This window comes from Pseudophryne corroboree, chromosome 1 (genome assembly GCF_028390025.1).
Source record: "Pseudophryne corroboree isolate aPseCor3 chromosome 1, aPseCor3.hap2, whole genome shotgun sequence".
NCBI lineage: Eukaryota > Metazoa > Chordata > Amphibia > Anura > Myobatrachidae > Pseudophryne > Pseudophryne corroboree.
In genome coordinates, this window is record NC_086444.1 from 375,211,944 (window position 1) to 375,231,032 (window position 19,089).

Consider the following 19,089-nt stretch of genomic DNA (forward strand, 5'->3'; position numbering starts at 1 on the left):
TTAAGGAGACTGAAGAATGTAATGTATCATTTCCCTTTATATTATATTCCACTGTGATTGTTAACCCTGATTGTTTTAAGTGTGATCGCTGTCAGTGAATGTGTTGATAATACACATATATATATATTCCTTATTCAGTTCTTTGCCCAGGTGGTAAAAATACTTCTCCACAGCCACAGCACAGGAGTTGTCCCAATAATGGGTCAATGCAATTACCCGTGTAGAGTGCGAGTTGCCATTGACATGATGTTGTAGCGCCAGCAATGGCACCCGAACTTGCAACAATCGCGGACTCCTATGGAGCTGCGAACAAAAATCTGTTAGTCGGCAATACCATAAGTGCAAAGTGCAGCATACAGCTGCCCGTCTTCCAGGGTAATTGGATTGACCCCTAAGTGTTAACATGGGGTAAATGTAATAGACGCTGCTGGTTAACTCCAGATACACCCCTGCAGTTGCTGACAGTAGAAAGCCTGTTGGTTTTCCTATTATTAATTTAAGCCATAAATAAGAGTAAAATGAGCAGCATATTAAGAGATAAATATATATATATTTTAATGAGAAGGGGTGATTTAAAAGAAACAGGAAGCTGGATGTTACATTTTTGCACAGCTTGTCAAAGTCAGAAAAATATCACGATGCACACTACCATATTTGCACCTCATACAGGTCCGCGCTGCGCATGCGTGCGCTCTCCCGTGCGTGCGCATACTCGCTGTTGCGTGCACCTGCAGGCAGGGCCGGCGCCACCATTAGGCAGCTTTAGGCAGCTGCCTATGGGCGCCGGCCACTAGAGGGCGGCAACTCATGCTGGTGATACAAGAATGCTTACTTTATTATTATTATAGCTGAGCTCCTTAAGAGATGAGGAGCAGGGACGGCAGGCCAACTGTTATCAGCCAGCCGGAAGCACAGCCACAGACAGTGTAAGTGTGTGTAACCTATCGGCTCTTATGTGCGCTGTCTGCTCCCTCCCTCCTCCGCAATCATCCTCCTCACCTCTCCTCTCCCCTTCTGCGCGCCCATAGCATCCGGCATACACCCTCGTATATGCAGACAGAGTGCAGTCTCCCACATGGTACCCCGTGCTGTCAGCCGCCGCCGCCCGCCCGCCCCCCCCCCGCGATCGCTTACCCGCATATATTCTTCCTCCCTACCCTTCATGCATGGGGTCTCAGGAGTCTAGCACAGGGAGGGATTAAAAAAAGGGGGAGGGGGAGGGGGGGAGCAGCAGCGGGGCTCTGGGGGTATGTAACAGATAGGGTACCCCTTTGTTACCAATGAAATTTGAATTTTTGCCTATATACATATATATATATATATATATATATATGTGTATGTATGGCTATATATATATATATATATATATATATACTAGTCTCAAGTGTTAATCATTGGAGTGCCGCACCATCTCTGCTGCTTATATATATATATATAGATATATATATATATAGATATATAGATATATATTGGAAGTAGTTGGCGGCACTCTCAGGCAATAATGGAATCCAAAACTGTATGACTTGAAGTCATACTGTTTTGGATTCCATTATTGCCTGTGCGCCACAAACTACTTCCAATATATACAAACAGTGGTAGTCCTGTATGTATACGTATCAGTGTGGTCAGTCCTGTATGTATACGTATCAGTGTGGTCAGTCCTGTATGTATACGTATCATTGTGGTCAGTCCTGTATGTATACTTATCAGTGTGGTCAGTCCTGTATGTATACGTATCAGTGTGGTCAGTCCTGTATGTATACGTATCAGTGTGGCCGGTCCTCTCTGTATGTGTATCAGTGTTCCCGGTCCTGTGTGTACTGTATATGTGTCAGTGTGGCCGGTCTTGTGTGTATGTGTGTCAGTGTGGCTAGTCCTTTCTAAATGTGTATCAGTGTTCCTGGTCCTGTGTGTATATGTGTCAGTGTGGCCGTTCCTGTCTGTATATGTGTCAGTGTGGCTGGTCCTTTCTGTGTGCATTTCAGTGTGCCTGGTCCTGTGTGTATATGTGTCAGTGTGGCCGGTCCTGTGTGTATATGTGTCAGAGTGCCCGGTCCTGTGTGTATGTGTGTCAGTGTGGCCGGTCCTTTGTGTATAGGTGTCAGTGTGGCCGGTCCTTTGTGTATATGTGTCAGTGTGCCCAGTCCTGTGTGTATGTGTGTTAGTGTGACTGGTCCTGTGTGTATATGTGTTAGTGTGCCAAGTCCTGTGTATATATGTTAGTGTGGCTGGTCCTGTCTCTGTATATGTGTCAGTGTGACTGGTCCTGTGTGTATATGTGTAAGTGTGGCCATCCTGTCTCTGTATATCTGTCAGTGTGGCCGTCCCACTTCTGTATATCTGTCTGTGTGGCCAGTCCCACTTCTGTAAATCTGTCTGTATGGCCAGTCCCGTCTCTGTATATGTGTCAGTGTGGCCGGTTCCATGTCTGTAAATCTTCTGTGTGGCCAGTCCTGTGTCTGTAAGCCCGATCCTGTATTTAAATCTGAAAAGCCAGGGCCACTTGGTTGCATTTGTTGAAAGTTGCCACCCTGCCCCTGGTCATCACCATGTTATATATTTTCACTAATGGCATAAAGGGCATTACCCCTCCTGTCACAATCCAGGGATGTTTTTTAGATTACATCTCACTCTGGGAATGGAAAAATGTGATAAAACCCTGTTTTTTCAGGGTTTTACAGCATTTACCGTATGTACTAAGACCTGGCCTCCAGGCTTCCGATAGCGAGGTTAAAGCCAGCAAAACCTGACATCACCCTATAGAAGCCTATGGGATTCTTTCCTCATTGGTGCTCTCAGAGGGATCCATCAAAGAAGTGCAGTCCCAATAGATAGTGGTATTATATTGCTGGATTATTGGCAGGAATAATACAGGTTGAGTATCCCATATCCAAATATTCCGAGATACGGAATTTTTTGAGTGAGAGTGAGATAGTGAAACCTTTGTTTTCTGATGGCTCAATGTACATAAACTTTGTTTAATACACAAAGTTATTAAAAATGTTGTATAAAATGACCTTCAGGCTGTGTGTATAAGGTGTATATGTAACATAAATGCATTCTGTGCTTAGACTTGGGTCCCATCGCCATGATATCTCATTATGTTATGCAATTATTCCAAAATACGGACAAATCCAATATCCAAAATACCTCTGGTCCCAAGCATTTTGGATAAGGGAGACTCAAACTGTATTTGTTATATTTTTCTCTTAGTCTTCAAAGTGTTGGTGTAATCTTGATGTTATGCATTTTTTTTTACGGTAGTTGGTATCCAAATTAATATTTTATGAGCTGTCCTATAGTGGTTCTTGTTGTGCAGTGGTGTGAACATGTATGATACCAAAAAGCAGTGTTGCTATTATGAATGTATATTGGACTTTTCTGGACCCTGAATGCTGTGTGGAGAGGTTAGGAGCAGTCCCGGTGCGCACTCTGGGAGCTGTTTACCCTTGTGCCACCCATCAGTGGTGCTCCACCCCTGTGACGTCACACATCGATGCGCAGGGAAGGCTTGTGTTTAAGAAGAATTCTCTGCACATCGGCCCGCGATTGAGGCAGGGGCGGGCCGCCATCTCTGTCCAGGTCTCCACTCCCAGCAGTCCCCACCTGATGGCGGCCTTGTGCGTGTGTGTGTGTGTGTGTGTGTGTGTGTGTGTGTGTGTATGTATATATAAAAATAGAGAGAGTGTTAATCAGCTAAGCAATTTTTTGGTGAGAGTAACAACTCCTGCATGACAACCCTGATTTTGATGGTTTGTGTGTTGTTTGATAGTGTGTTATGTAGATTTGCAATAAGTCCAGTGAATGTTAACAAATGGTCAGGTTGTTGAGAAATAATGCATGCTCAATTATGAGCAACTGTTGACTAGTGAGTCTATCTATCTATCTATCTATCGCTATCTACAGTGTATATACACACACACACACACACACACACACACACACAGTCAAGTCACAGTATTATGACTTTTAGCCAGAGTAACCGCTGTGCGCAGCATCATGGACAGCAGCTAGATGGAGCTGAGCTGTTGTTTTAGCCCCATATTCATTATGACGGTGAGCTGCTCCACTGTAGCGTGTCGGTCGTCCCTCACGCATCTTCGTAGCCAACATTCACCTCTCACACCAGTGGCACGTGGTGCTCCGCAGTTTCCACGTCAATTATTTGCAATGTTGCCATTTGTCCAGTCACAGTACACCTGCAGCAGCACACGGACAGTTCACGCACTCCGCTGTTTCAGAAATACTGCCGCCCTTGGCCCAAAAGCTGATAATCATCCCTTTTTGCAACTCTGATGAATCGCCTCTTTTACCCATGACAGCGAGGAGTGATATGTGTGCAAACGGCCTATCACACACCTTATACCCACCAAGCCAGCACACGACATGTGGCGTACTTCATGGTCTACGCGCTGCCAACATCACATGTAGGAGGTGGTCATAATCATGTGACTCCGACGTGTATAATTATTCCAAAGGCAAGTGCAAGCTTGCCTTTGGGGTAATTCAAGCCGTTTTACTGACATATGCAGAAGGGTTTTTTTACTTGGAAAAAATATATAAATTGTGCCAAGGTTATTGCTGTTACTGATACGGTGTTATTTATTGTGGCTATAATTTATGTTGTCAATCTAAAAATAAATCTAATACTAATTTAAAAAGTCAAGTGTGTACAGCTGCGGGGAGGGTATAGGTGAAGGCAGGGGCACTATTGTGCAGCTTTGCCTAGGGCACCTAGAAACCTTGCACCGGCCCTGCCCGCAGGCGCACGGTATGCGCATTTACGGTAGAGTTTCTGTGTGCCCAGCGTGCGACTCAATCGTTACATATTTTAACTATATAATGTATTTTGTAGATCATGGTCCCTTTGATAGAATCTGAAAGTTTAGTTAATGTAGCATGTTCACAGACAGAGAGATCCCTCTTTGTTTGATACGAAGGGTCAGACAAGGGTTATACAGTGGTGTTTAGTATCCATCGGAAGAGTATTTAATTAGCAATATTCCGGTGTTGGTTTGAAGCAGATTAATCGCTCGTGCGAATAGTTATGGACATAAGAAGTTTATGTCCATTTACTATTATTTGCACTCACTTATCCATGCGGCGGGAAACCTAGTTTCCCACCCACCTGAGCAGTTGGAAATGGTCTCAGCCCACCTGTATGAATCAACCTATGACCTTTTGTTATAATGCGAAGACGAAATCCTGGATCCAATGAACAATGAGATTGTAGGGACCATTGAATTGTATTGTGTGTGGGGCATAAATAGACAAGCCGATCTGACCCAGCTCACTCTCTTCAACGGTTCTCATCACTGATAATCGGGAGCTGGATATTCAGAAAGGCGCATGCGATCGTTCCCTTTGTGCGTAAGTTTTCTCCGCAATCATATTGTCTTTGTTGTTATTGTGAGCCATATCTCTCTCTCTCCCTCCTCTCCTCTTTCTCTCTCATTTTTCCCTTAAACGTAATTGTATTGTATTGTATTTCATGTGTAGTTATCTGGTTAGTTAGTCTATGTTATATTGGTAGTGTATGACTTGTACTGTATTATTCTTTTGCAAGTATAACATTCATATAAGGCGTTAGACCCTAAGCCCGGTATCTGTGTATTTCTTATATTTCTAAGTATTCTCAGAGCGCCGGAGAAGCTCGAACAGCTTTTAAGTTAATAAGTTTACACTGTGTTACATTTACACTCTATCACTACACCAAGGTTTACTGCATAATACACTGTTTTATGGTATAGTTATAAAGGTTTAACATTGTGAGCGTCAGCACCGCTGGTGATCTCCTCGTGGTCCCGAGCGTCCGCTGCGCTAATAGCGTATCATTACTTTAGTCGGCAGCCAATAGCGTGCCTGCCTGTGATCTCTTGGCCGTGAGCGAACGTGACGCTTGAGCGTCTCGACTACGGCTAAGCGATCGCTACGCAACGTGCGTACCCTTACGGTACTCCATACGTCAATAGCGTACAGTGTTCTTAGACCTCTTAAAGGGTTTTAAGTAAGATAAATATTTAGCTTTATCAATTGGCGGCTCGTCCGTCCTTCACATATCTGCACTAGCTAATTTCAGCAGACATTATCCATCAGCAAAGGGCGGGAGATCATATTCCTCGTGGTGCTGCCTGGATAAGCGTCTGCTTCGCTTAGCAAAGGGTGCTGAAGGAATCCGGAACCGGAGGTAAGAACAAAACGCTAGTGTCTTTTAAAAACTGTTTATTTCTGTCTTGCGTACACACACACGCATATATCTGCATTTCTTTTTCATTCGTGTATTTTCATATCACTCTCCTGTTTGCCATTTTATAATTGATAAACGTGCTAAAAGAGATTTGTCGCTATTTAATAGTTAAAGAGTAAAAGTAATACATTAAGGAATAAATTGCAAAGCACGCACACAGCTCTGCCTAAGGATACAAGGAGAGACCGGTGTGGTGCTCGGTAGATGATCGAGGATCATCTACATTGATAAACGTGTAAATTGTGTTACGGTGGATATTTGCTTTGCGTACACATGTCTCTAACAAAGGGCTGAGACTCGCGTACGCAACCCAAAGGCCGACGCACGCAGCGTATATGACGCAACGGAGCGTCTGGGTACGCCCACGTAACTCAAATCACACGATAGTGTTATTTTTAACAGGCGAAAAGGTGGCAACGCGATAAATAGCGCAAATCAATTTTAGTGTCCGAAATTTAGACTAATAGATCCTTCTCCAAATTTACAACACATCTGGTCTAAAGGAAAGAAATTTCTGTGCAGAAATAGAAATAGAAACAAAAGTGTACATGTGGTGAGTGAGTGTTTTGCATATATAAGTTTATACAACTTTGAGGTTGAACCACAAGAAGTCGAGTTCTCGCAGGGTACATGCATGTAAGTGACGTACATGGTGGCTAGGGAGGCATCCCTTGTTAAACATAAATCTGAGCATTACAGTATAGCAGACCAGGAGGTCATACTGTAGTACAGACCAGGAGGTCCAGAACAGACCAGGAGGTCCAGGTACAGCAGACTAAGAAGTCCGCTATAGAGACAAGTAGCACAACACCAGGAAGGGTTGGTGCGGAACCCATATAGGCCATAAAGCTCATGCTGAAGGAATTCGCAGCCGTAATTTTTGATTCCGCTGGTCGCTCCGTACATAAGATTAGTTGCTTATGTACTGAACGATTGTACCGCACGTAATTGTGTGCATTAGTTAGTAATCTGACCCAGTGCCATTTGTGTACAAAAGGGGTCATAAACGCTATTTGTACATTCTAACGTGATTTGTGTAATTTTTTTTTATTTTAAGGGAGGTTCGCCAGTCACTTGGGAACTATCCAGCAACCAATAGTTACTGGAAAGAGTAAGTGCTCTGCGGATCACCCTCACATGTTCCAGTAAATAGCGGTTCAGGTCGCAGGGGCCCTGGGTCGAGTACGCCAGCACTAGGGCAGTGTGTAGGTCGTATTGGTCGGCGTGGGCGAGTGAGTGGGGTACTCGGTAAACCGCCACCGTCAGCCTATCTTGAACATTTTGGTTTTTGCAAGGGTTCGCTGAAGGCCCTGATTAAGGTCAGAGGTAGTGAAAGCAACACCTGCAGGTATGGGGGCCAATTGTTCAGGTAGGGGGCGATCAACCTCGGTTCGGGTTGATTCAGTAAACCGACCAATCGGGTCGGCAAGGTGTGTAATGTGTGAAAAATACGGTTCACACACAGAGGTTTTATGTGATGAATGGGAGAGAATGATGGTACATGACGGGGAGAAGTTCCCAAGAGTAGGCAGCTTTAGCCCAGAAGTGTTACAGAATCTAAGGAGGAGGATATGTCTCATCAAGTCAGCAAAGAGACGGATCAAACATTATGATTATTTGCAGTTATGGCAACAGGAGGGTGAAATACAGAGAGGATTGGCTCAGGCGGCGGGATCTAACCCTATCAGGAAACTGATAGCCACGGCACCGCCGCCACCATATATATCAGGAGAGAAATTGGTTGCGGAGAATGACGCACTAGGGTGTAACAAACAAACACTTAGCAACTGTATAAATGTTAAAGATAATGTTAATAAGTTAACCAATGCAAGTATTAACCCGTGCAAGTTGTACCCCGTTTTAAACTTTCCCCAGGAGTGTGATCAAGAGGACGAAGCATCAACAATATCAGCGCTCTCTCTAGCAGCCACCATATCAGAGACAACAGTAGGCACGGCCCAACCCTTAAGATTAGTATCAAAGGCCCCTAGCGGAGGGACAGGTGAGGTCGTATCAACGGGTAAGTATGGCACCTTACACTATGCTGAAACCATTTCACCACAGGCTGTAGAATCTAATCAGAATGATGTTATTAGACTTAATCCCGTTAGGGTAATAGCTGTGCCAAATGGGAAAACTGACACTACAGGAGTCACTCCTATCAGAAACATTGCCATGTACAGCCCATTTTCCCGAATGGAATTAAGAACCATAGTGTCTGAATTCCCTGATCCTAGAAAAGATCTAGCTGCTAGCCAGAAATACATCAGAGACCTAGGAAACACTGTAGAGCCAAATAACAAGGACTGGCAGATATTGCTGAGGGCATGTTTACCCTCCAATGTCGACTCAGCTCAATTTTTAGCTGACTGTGGATTGAATCAGGATGTACCCCTTACAGATGTGTACAACCACAACAGGCAGACAACTTTGTGGACAGGCACAAAGGGTGGAGGATGAGAGTGGTGGGGAAGGAGGATTTAATACAAAGGAGGACACACATGATTGTATGGAATATTTGACCGAAAATTTCACGGCAAGGCCTGACATCAGTGACAACCCACTGGAAGAGGTAGATCTTACTTTCTACACGGACGGTAGTTGTCACAGACAGTCAGACTCGGGAGACTTGTGTACTGGATACGCAGTCTTAGATGACCAAGGCACCATAGAAGCAGAACCGCTAGGCCCACCTCACTCAGCCCAGGTTGCTGAACTGGTCGCCCTAACCAGAGCATGTGAATTGGCTAAGGGCAAGTCAGCCAATATCTACACCGACTCTAGATACGCCTTCGGGGTAGTCCATGATTTCGGAGCCCTATGGCGCCTCAGAAATTTCATGACGGCAGCTGGTACACCGGTAGCGCATGCAGCCCACATCAAAAGGCTTCTAACAGCGATACAGGAACCCGACAGAGTGGCTGTTATCAAGTGTAAAGCACACACATATAGCCAAGACCCAGTATCACTTGGTAACAGCCGAGCAGACGAAGCTGCTAAGTTAGCAGCTGGTACCCCCAGACAGACAGACACCACACAACTGATGGTATTTAATACCATCAACACACAGAAGTTGTGTGAAATGCAAAATTTGTGTTCCACACAGGAAAAGGCAGTCTGGAAGGCAAAAGGATATGGCCAGGAGTCCTCAGGACTCTGGACGGATGGACAAGGTAAACCAGTGGCCCCCAGAGCATACCTTCCATGTTTAGCAGAGGCAGCACACGGGCTGACTCATCTGGGCAAGGAGGGAATGTGTAAGTTGGTAAGAGCATATTGGTGCGCCCCAGAATTTTCATCTCATGCAGGTAAAAGAGCAATGTCATGCCTTACCTGCTTGAGAAAGAATATCGGAAAGGCAATACCAACAGAACCATCTCATATCCCACCTACAGGTGGCCCTTTTCAGGTAATACAGATTGACTTTATACAATTACCCCCTTGTCGAAATTTGAAATATGTACTTGTTTGTATAGATGTATTCTCAAATTGGGTCGAAGCATTTCCTGCGGCCACAAATACCGCTATGTTTACTGCTAAGAAAATTGTGCAGGAATTTGTATGTAGATACGGTATCCCTAGAATAATTGAAAGTGATAGAGGTACCCATTTTACAGGTGATGTCTTTCAAGGAATGTGTAAGTTGATGGGAATTGATAGCAAGCTGCACACTCCGTACCGCCCCCAGGCGAGTGCAAAGGTGGAAAGAGTGAACAGCACTATTAAAAATAAATTGAGCAAAGTTATGGCAGAGACAGGATTGACATGGCCAGAAGCTTTACCCATTGTACTATACAGCATCAGAACCACTCCCAGGTCCCCTCTTAATCTGTCTCCTTTTGAAATCTTGTTTGGTCGACAACCGCATGTTATGATTAACCCTCAGGATGATTTGAAGTGTAACAATGAAGTGACTGTAAAATACTTGGTTAACATGAGTAAACAGCTAAGGAATCAAAATGATAATTTGAAGTTGGTGATTCCTGATTTACCAGACAGTAATTGTCATGACATTGAACCTGGGGATTATGTAATGATACGGAATTTTCTACGCTCAGGTTGCCTTATTGACAGATGGGAAGGACCATACCAAGTCTTATTGACTAGCACTACAGCATTGAAGGTTGCCGAGAGAGAGACTTGGGTTCATTCGTCCCACTGTAAGAAGGTTGCTGATCCAGAGAGGTCCCGTGATAAGGAACAGACGGTAGAGGAAGTTGTATCACTGGAGTGTCTGTTCCAGGAGGACTGAGGCGGCACCTGAGCATTGAAGATCATAAGATCAAAAGCAGTTGTCGATTCCCTGTTCCCTTTTATTGTTTTTCTCCACTTCCCATCCCCTCTCCCTCAACTATTTTTTTCCCCTTCTCATTCTTCTCCGTTTCCTCCTATAAGATGGACTTGCCCCAAGAGACTGTGATCCGGATTTTCCTGTTGACCATGATGTTGACCAGAGCAGTCTGTTCCGGCGAGAGTACCATGGAGGTCGAGAGAGGTTCTGGAATGGGTTCTGATGACAAAGATGGAGGCGTAGTTTTCCAAGAACAACTTAACCAACAAGTAAAGGCGAGTATCAGAAAACGATCCGATAGCATTGACAATAGAAGGAACTGTGAAGGATTGTTAGCTGAAGAAAACTGTATCTGTAGGCTCTGTGACAATGTAGTTGAGGATGGGTGCATCAAGAAATGCCAATCCAGTTTTAATATCCACATGGACCGGCATCCATTGAGTGACTATCACTCCTTAGTGGGTAGTGTGTTAAATCAAACAGATTGTTGGGTATGCTCTCAACTACCTCAAGGTCACAGCAAATCAGGGCTAGTACCATTTCCTTTAACGGTAGGGGAGGTACTTGAGCTAAAGGGTGGAAGACCGGTGGACAGGAGGTTTAATATCTCCAGCCCTCCTAGTTTGAAGCTCCACCAATATCATGTGGATAAGTCCCTAATATGTTTTAACATTTCCAATCCCCGAAAGCCGGGAAATTGGGAAGTGTCATGGAGTAACCAAACCATGACCTTTTCATATAGAGCAGATAGAATGCCTACAGATACAGAGCTTATACGCCACATAGCCAGTAGAGAAAAATCTTTCCGATATAGGTATACCCTAGGAAGTAGGATTACGAGAGTTGGAGAGGTATCACCAGGATACTGTGCACATATCGTACAAACTGATACGTGTACTAGACAGATGGGAGAATTAGGGTTAGGAGATTTCACATGGAAGATGTGTAATATGGTTATGTCCTACTCCGTCCCATATGTTCTCCCCGATGATGCATATTTCATATGCGGGAGGAAGGCGTATAAGTGGCTTGCCCCTAACTCTGAAGGATTGTGTTATATTGGAAAAGTACTGCCTGAAGTAATGACTGTATCACATGCCAAAATGAAAGATATACACCGTGGTGCCCAAGCTCCTTATACTCACACCCATTACGAGCACATAGTTAAAAGGCAACTGACAGAAAGGACAGAGCATTCGGCCTCTGACATGATCCATGAATCCACCGGGATTCAGGTTCTACTTGCGTTAGATTTCACTCGCACCGCTAGAGGAGTGCTGAACTATAGATACATATCTGCGCTTGCAAATTTATTAGACAATATCACAGAAATGTATGACGACACTTTTAGGTATACTGGAAGGGAGCTTCAAGCTTATAAAACAGAACTGGTTCAGCATAGGATGGTTCTTAATTATCTCACAGCAGTGACAGGTGGATATTGTGTCACCCTGGCAACGCAGTACGGCGTGAAATGCTGCACATATATTACGAATAGTACCGAGGACCCGGTCGAGGTCATAGACCAAAAGATGGATGACATTCTCCAATTAAAGTGGGAATTTCGCAGGAGACACAATCTCACCCTTGCTGCTGTGGGTAATGAGCTGACTGGTTGGGTGTCATGGTTGAACCCGCGAAATTGGTTCTCTGGTTTAGGAGAATGGGCTCAAGGAGTCATAATGAATGTAGGGAAGTTTCTTCTATGTATCTTGGGTGTTGTCATATCGATTGGCTTGATATTTAGATGCGGTCAGGCTTTAATGAAGTGCAAACGTAGTACCAGGGTAATGAGTCTAAGGAGTGAGGAAACTGTAATTCCAATGGATTTGATTTATGACCCAACGATAGAAACAATCATGTGATGAAAATGCGATTATAGGGTCCGTTTCTTTCACCTGTTTTTCCGTTTTCTCTAAGGTAAAAAAAGACCCACTTGGACGAGGAATTTGACAAGCCTGTATACAGACAACTGATGGATTAAAGAAGAAGTTTTGACAACCTTATACACAGATATTTGATGAACTATGCCATAGACCCCCAGTTTCCCTAGAAATTTTAAATTTACGCTAGCCCAACACTTTTGTAAGTCTATGGACATTGACAAAGCTTTTTGCCCACACTTTTTGGCAAAAGCCCAAAGAAGACTGCATTCAACAGACACCGAACAAGACTTCAACCGACAAATGTTCATTAACCTGACATAGAATACCACTGCATTTACCATAATTGTGTCTTATCTTCATCTCTACAACCTTCAGGTAATAACACACATAGTCGATAGGGAATACAGGCACAGATATCAGCAATCACATATTCCCCCATTCATGTATCATCAACTAAAATGTGCTCCCCCATTTTGTTGCAACCAAAAGCCGAAAAGAGCTCGGTAAAGTTTGACAGCCCATCCACAGACCCGCACCACGGGATAAGAAGGAATTCAAATGTATACTTCGCAATACCTCGAAGCTTGATTTACAACACGTACGGCACGATGATACATGACCCCCCAAACATGGATTCATACACACATGCTTCTGCTATCTCACTAGGTCATACCCTTTTCACACCTTCTTCTCTCCTCCCCTACCCAACCATGGAAATGTATTTACACTTGACATATATTTTTCTCTTTTTGAAATGTTTTAGGAAGTGGCAGTTATTGGTGACTGCCAAAGGGTGGACTGTCAACGTCAGAAAAATATCACGATGCACACTACCATATTTGCACCTCATACAGGTCCGCGCTGCGCATGCGTGCGCTCTCCCGTGCGTGCGCATACTCGCTGTTGCGTGCACCCGCAGGCGCACGGTATGCGCATTTACGGTAGAGTTTCTGTGTGCCCAGCGTGCGACTCAATCGTTACATATTTTAACTATATAATGTATTTTGTAGATCATGGTCCCTTTGATAGAATCTGAAAGTTTAGTTAATGTAGCATGTTCACAGACAGAGAGATCCCTCTTTGTTTGATACGAAGGGTCAGACAAGGGTTATACAGTGGTGTTTAGTATCCATCGGAAGAGTATTTAATTAGCAATATTCCGGTGTTGGTTTGAAGCAGATTAATCGCTCGTGCGAATAGTTATGGACATAAGAAGTTTATGTCCATTTACTATTATTTGCACTCACTTATACATGCGGCGGAAAACCTAGTTTCCCACCCACCTGAGCAGTTGGAAATGGTCTCAGCCCACCTGTATGAATCAACCTATGACCTTTTGTTATAATGCGAAGACGAAATCCTGTGTCCAATGAACAATGAGATTGTAGGGACCATTGAATTGTATTGTGTGTGGGGCATAAATAGACAAGCCGATCTGACCCAGCTCACTCTCTTCAACGGTTCTCATCACTGATAATCGGGAGCTGGATATTCAGAAAGGCGCATGCGATCGTTCCCTTTGTGCGTAAGTTGTCTCCGCAATCATATTGTCTTTGTTGTTATTGTGAGCCATATCTCTCTCTCTCCCTCCTCTCCTCTTTCTCTCTCATTTTTCCCTTAAACGTAATTGTATTGTATTGTATTTCATGTGTAGTTATCTGGTTAGTTAGTCTATGTTATATTGGTAGTGTATGACTTGTACTGTATTATTCTTTTGCAAGTATAACATTCATATAAGGCGTTAGACCCTAAGCCCGGTATCTGTGTATTTCTTATATTTCTAAGTATTCTCAGAGCGCCGGAGAAGCTCGAACAGCTTTTAAGTTAATAAGTTTACACTGTGTTACATTTACACTCTATCACTACACCAAGGTTTACTGCATAATACACTGTTTTATGGTATAGTTATTAGTGATGAGAAAGGTTTAACATTGTGAGCGTCAGCACCGCTGGTGATCTCCTCGTGGTCCCGAGCGTCCGCTGCGCTAATAGCGTATCATTACTTTAGTCGGCAGCCAATAGCGTGCCTGCCTGTGATCTCTTGGCCGTGAGCGAACGTGACGCTTGAGCGTCTCGACTACGGCTAAGCGATCGCTACGCAACGTGCGTACCCTTACGGTACTCCATACGTCAATAGCGTACAGTGTTCTTAGACCTCTTAAAGGGTTTTAAGTAAGATAAATATTTAGCTTTATCAAGCTCTTCAGATTTTTTTAACCTCCCTGTTTGGGGCGATTTTTGTTTGCAGAAAGAAGCATGTTCCGAGAGCAGAGAGTATACTACACCAGTGGTTCCCAAGCTGGGTGCCGTGGCACCCCAGGATGCCATGGGGCACTTCCAGGGGTACTCTGAGTTTTTGGTCTTGTTCCAATTTAAATTATTTATGAACAATGTAATAGGCAAAACCAGTCCTTGTGGCTTCAATTATAAAATATGTGGACAAACAGAAGTGAATCCTGCCCCTCGCCACATAAATGAACCTAAGGATGACATACAGTATAAACTTAACTTATTCAATTTACATTTTTTTTTCAGAATTTCTCTGTAACAAAACATTGCTGCAATAAAAAAAAAAATTCTGATAGGGGTGTAGTGATTCAAAAAAGTTTGGGAACCACTGTGCTACCCCTTTAACTGCACTGGGTAGAACATCTAGGAAAACTGATGCAAAGCCAAGTGGTACATCCCGTACACTTTGTAAATGAGGTCACTGACTGTCACTAAGAACTTCAGCAAGCAGACAGGGTCATTTTGCACATGCTAGATGGAACCAACAAATAATCCCTTTCGTACCTCCAAGAACTCTTATCTTATAACGACAGTTGTGCACATTGTAGGCTAGATGCATCATCGCTTGGAAAGTGATAAAATGGAGAGTGAAAAAGCACCAGCCAATCAGCTCCTAACTACCATGTCACAGGCGGTGTTTGAAAAATGTCAGTTAGGAGCTGATTGGCTGGTGCTTTTTCACTCTCCATTTTATCACTTTCCAAGCGATGATGCATCTGGCCCTGTGACTGATACTGCTTCACTGAGGGCTTTGAAAATCAATGAAAGCCTTAAGATCTAGATGAGCTCTGCATTGTGCTCCTGGACACATGTTTAAAAACGTGAAAATATGGGGCAGATGTATTAACCTGGAGAAGGCATAAGGAAGTGATAAACCAGTGATATGTGCAAGGTGATAAAGGCACCAGCCAATCAGCTCCAATATGTAAATTAACAGTTAAGATCTGATTGGCTGGTGCCTTATCACCTTGCACATATCACTGGTTTATCACTTCCTTATGCCTTCTCCAGGTTAAACATCTGCCCCAATTGTTTGAAATGACACAGAACATTTTTTTATTAGTAGCGCCCAGCTAGCAGAACTGTGGGTCCTTTGTAGTTTTGGAGCAGTCGTCATCTGCTCACACTGTATGTTTTTTTTTTACAAATGCAGGTGTCAGCTGGACAGAGCAAAATATAATTAACATTGGAACTTGCCATCATCTGCTGTCGACACAGAAGGAAGACCCAGTATAGCACAGGTATGGGGTGAGCACTCCCAATTGCGGCATACTTGGCATGGGAACTCCATAATGATGATAGTTTTTATTTACAAAAGGTGAACATTGTAGATGAACTTATCCTTCATAGGTCCACATAAACACTGTTTCATCAGTTTGCACTAGCTTTTTCAGGATTAAAGGTCCATCTGGAAATGCACATGGTAGCAACAGTAAAAACATCATTAAAGGTACACAGGACCACCCCCTGTAGTTTTCATCTGCTTAATATTGTCTCTCCCAACATCATTTATATTAGAAATCAATTCTTAGCATATGGTGACATGAGGATGGACACTTTTGTATAAGTTGTTTTATTACATTGGTATTTTATACTAGAGATGAGCGCCGGAAATTTTTCGGGTTTTGTGTTTTGGTTTTGGGTTCGGTTCCGCGGCCGTGTTTTGGGTTCGACCGCGTTTTGGCAAAACCTAACCGAATTTTTTTTGTCGGATTCGGGTGTGTTTTGGATTCGGGTGTTTTTTTCCAAAAAACCTAAAAAACAGCTTAAATCATAGAATTTGGGGGTCATTTTGATCCCAAAGTATTATTAACCTTTAAAAACCATAATTTCCACTCATTTTCAGTCTATTCTGAATACCTCACACCTCACAATATTATTTTTAGTCCTAAAATTTGCACCGAGGTCGCTGGATGACTAAGCTAAGCGACCCTAGTGGCCGACACAAACACCTGGCCCATCTAGGAGTGGCACTGCAGTGTCACGCAGGATGTCCCTTCCAAAAAACCCTCCCCAAACAGCACATGACGCAAAGAAAAAAAGAGGCGCAATGAGGTAGCTGTGTGAGTAAGATAAGCGACCCTAGTGGCCGACACAAACACCGGGCCCATCTAGGAGTGGCACTGCAGTGTCACGCAGGATGTCCCTTCCAAAAAACCCTCCCCAAACAGCACATGACGCAAAGAAAAAAAGAGGCGCAATGAGGTAGCTGTGTGAGTAAGATAAGCGACCCTAGTAGCCGACACAAACACCGGGCCCATCTAGGAGTGTCACTGCAGTGTCACGCAGGATGTCCCTTCCAAAAAACCCTCCCCAAACAGCACATGACGCAAAGAAAAAAAGAGGCGCAATGAGGTAGCTGTGTGAGTAAGATAAGCGACCCTAGTGGCCGACACAAACACCGGGCCCATCTAGGAGTGGCACTGCAGTGTCACGCAGGATGTCCCTTCCAAAAAACCCTCCCCAAACAGCACATGACGCAAAGAAAAAAAGAGGCGCAATGAGGTAGCTGTGTGAGTAAGATAAGCGACCCTAGTGGCCGACACAAACACCGGGCCCATCTAGGAGTGTCACTGCAGTGTCACGCAGGATGTCCCTTCCAAAAAACCCTCCCCAAACAGCACATGACGCAAAGAAAAAAAGAGGCGCAATGAGGTAGCTGTGTGAGTAAGATAAGCGACCCTAGTGGCCGACACAAACACCGGGCCCATCTAGGAGTGTCACTGCAGTGTCACGCAGGATGTCCCTTCCAAAAAACCCTCCCCAAACAGCACATGACGCAAAGAAAAAAAGAGGCGCAATGAGGTAGCTGTGTGAGTAAGATAAGCGACCCTAGTGGCCGACACAAACACCGTGCCCATCTAGGAGTGGCACTGCAGTGTCACGCAGGATGTCCCTTCCAAAAAACCCTCCCCAAACAGCACATGACGCAAAGAAAAAAAGAGGCGCAATGAGGTAGCTGTGTGAGTAAGATAAGCGACCCTAGTGGCCGACACAAACACCGGGCCCATCTAGGAGTGTCACTGCAGTGTCACGCAGGATGTCCCTTCCAAAAAACCCTCCCCAAACAGCACATGACGCAAAGAAAAAAATAGGCGCAATGAGGTAGCTGTGTGAGTAAGATAAGCGACCCTAGTGGCCGACACAAACACCGTGCCCATCTAGGAGTGGCACTGCAGTGTCACGCAGGATGTCCCTTCCAAAAAACCCTCCCCAAACAGCACATGACGCAAAGAAAAAAAGAGGCGCAATGAGGTAGCTGTGTGAGTAAGATAAGCGACCCTAGTGGCCGACACAAACACCGGGCCCATCTAGGAGTGTCACTGCAGTGTCACGCAGGATGTCCCTTCCAAAAAACCCTCCCCAAACAGCACATGACGCAAAGAAAAAAAGAGGCGCAATGAGGTAGCTGTGTGAGTAAGATAAGCGACCCTAGAGGCCGACACAAACACCGGGCCCATCTAGGAGTGGCACTGCAGTGTCACGCATGATGTCCCTTCCAAAAAACCCTCCCCAAACAGCACATGACGCAAAGAAAAAAAGAGGCGCAATGAGGTAGCTGTGTGAGTAAGATAAGCGACCCTAGTGGCCGACACAAACACCGGGCCCATCTAGGAGTGTCACTGCAGTGTCACGCAGGATGTCCCTTCCAAAAAACCCTCCCCAAACAGCACATGACGCAAAGAAAAAAAGAGGCGCAATGAGGTAGCTGTGTGAGTAAGATTAGCGACCCTAGTGGCCGACACAAACACCGGGCCCATCTAGGAGTGTCACTGCAGTGTCACGCAGGATGTCCCTTCCAAAAAACCCTCCCCAAACAGCACATGACGCAAAGAAAAATTAAAGAAAAAAGAGGTGCAAGATGGAATTGTCCTTGGGCCCTCCCAACCACCCTTATGTTGTATAAACAGGACATGCACACTTTAACCAACCCATCATTTCAGTGACAGGGTCTGCCACACGACTGTGACTGATATGACGGGTTGGTTTGGACCCCCACCAAAAAAGAAGCAATTAATCTCTCCTTGCACAAACTGGCTCTACAGAGGCAAGATGTCCACCTCATCATCATCCTCCGATATATCACCGTGTACATCCCCCTCCTCACAGATTATCAATTCGTCCCCACTGGAATCCACCATCTCAGCTCCCTGTGTACTTTGTGGAGGCAATTGCTGCTGGTCAATGTCTCCGCGGAGGAATTGATTATAATTCATTTTAATGAACATCATCTTCTCCACATTTTCTGGATGTAACCCCGTACGCCGATTGCTGACAAGGTGAGCGGCGGCACTAAACACTCTTTCGGAGTACACACTTGTGGGAGGGCAACTTAGGTAGAATAAAGCCAGTTTGTGCAAGGGCCTCCAAATTGC

The 19,089-nt window shown here is 44.5% G+C and overlaps 1 long non-coding RNA gene across 1 annotated transcript in view; it reads left to right on the plus strand.

The window, feature by feature from the left end:
* Positions 1 to 714: 714 nt before the first annotated feature.
* The window catches only part of LOC134885989 (uncharacterized), a 99,680-nt gene continuing 81,305 nt past the window's right edge, over positions 715 to 19,089 (plus strand). The window contains exons 1-2 of the long non-coding RNA XR_010170094.1: positions 715 to 926; positions 15,867 to 15,954. This is a non-coding gene — a long non-coding RNA (uncharacterized LOC134885989). The remainder of the gene's footprint in view (positions 927 to 15,866; positions 15,955 to 19,089) is intronic.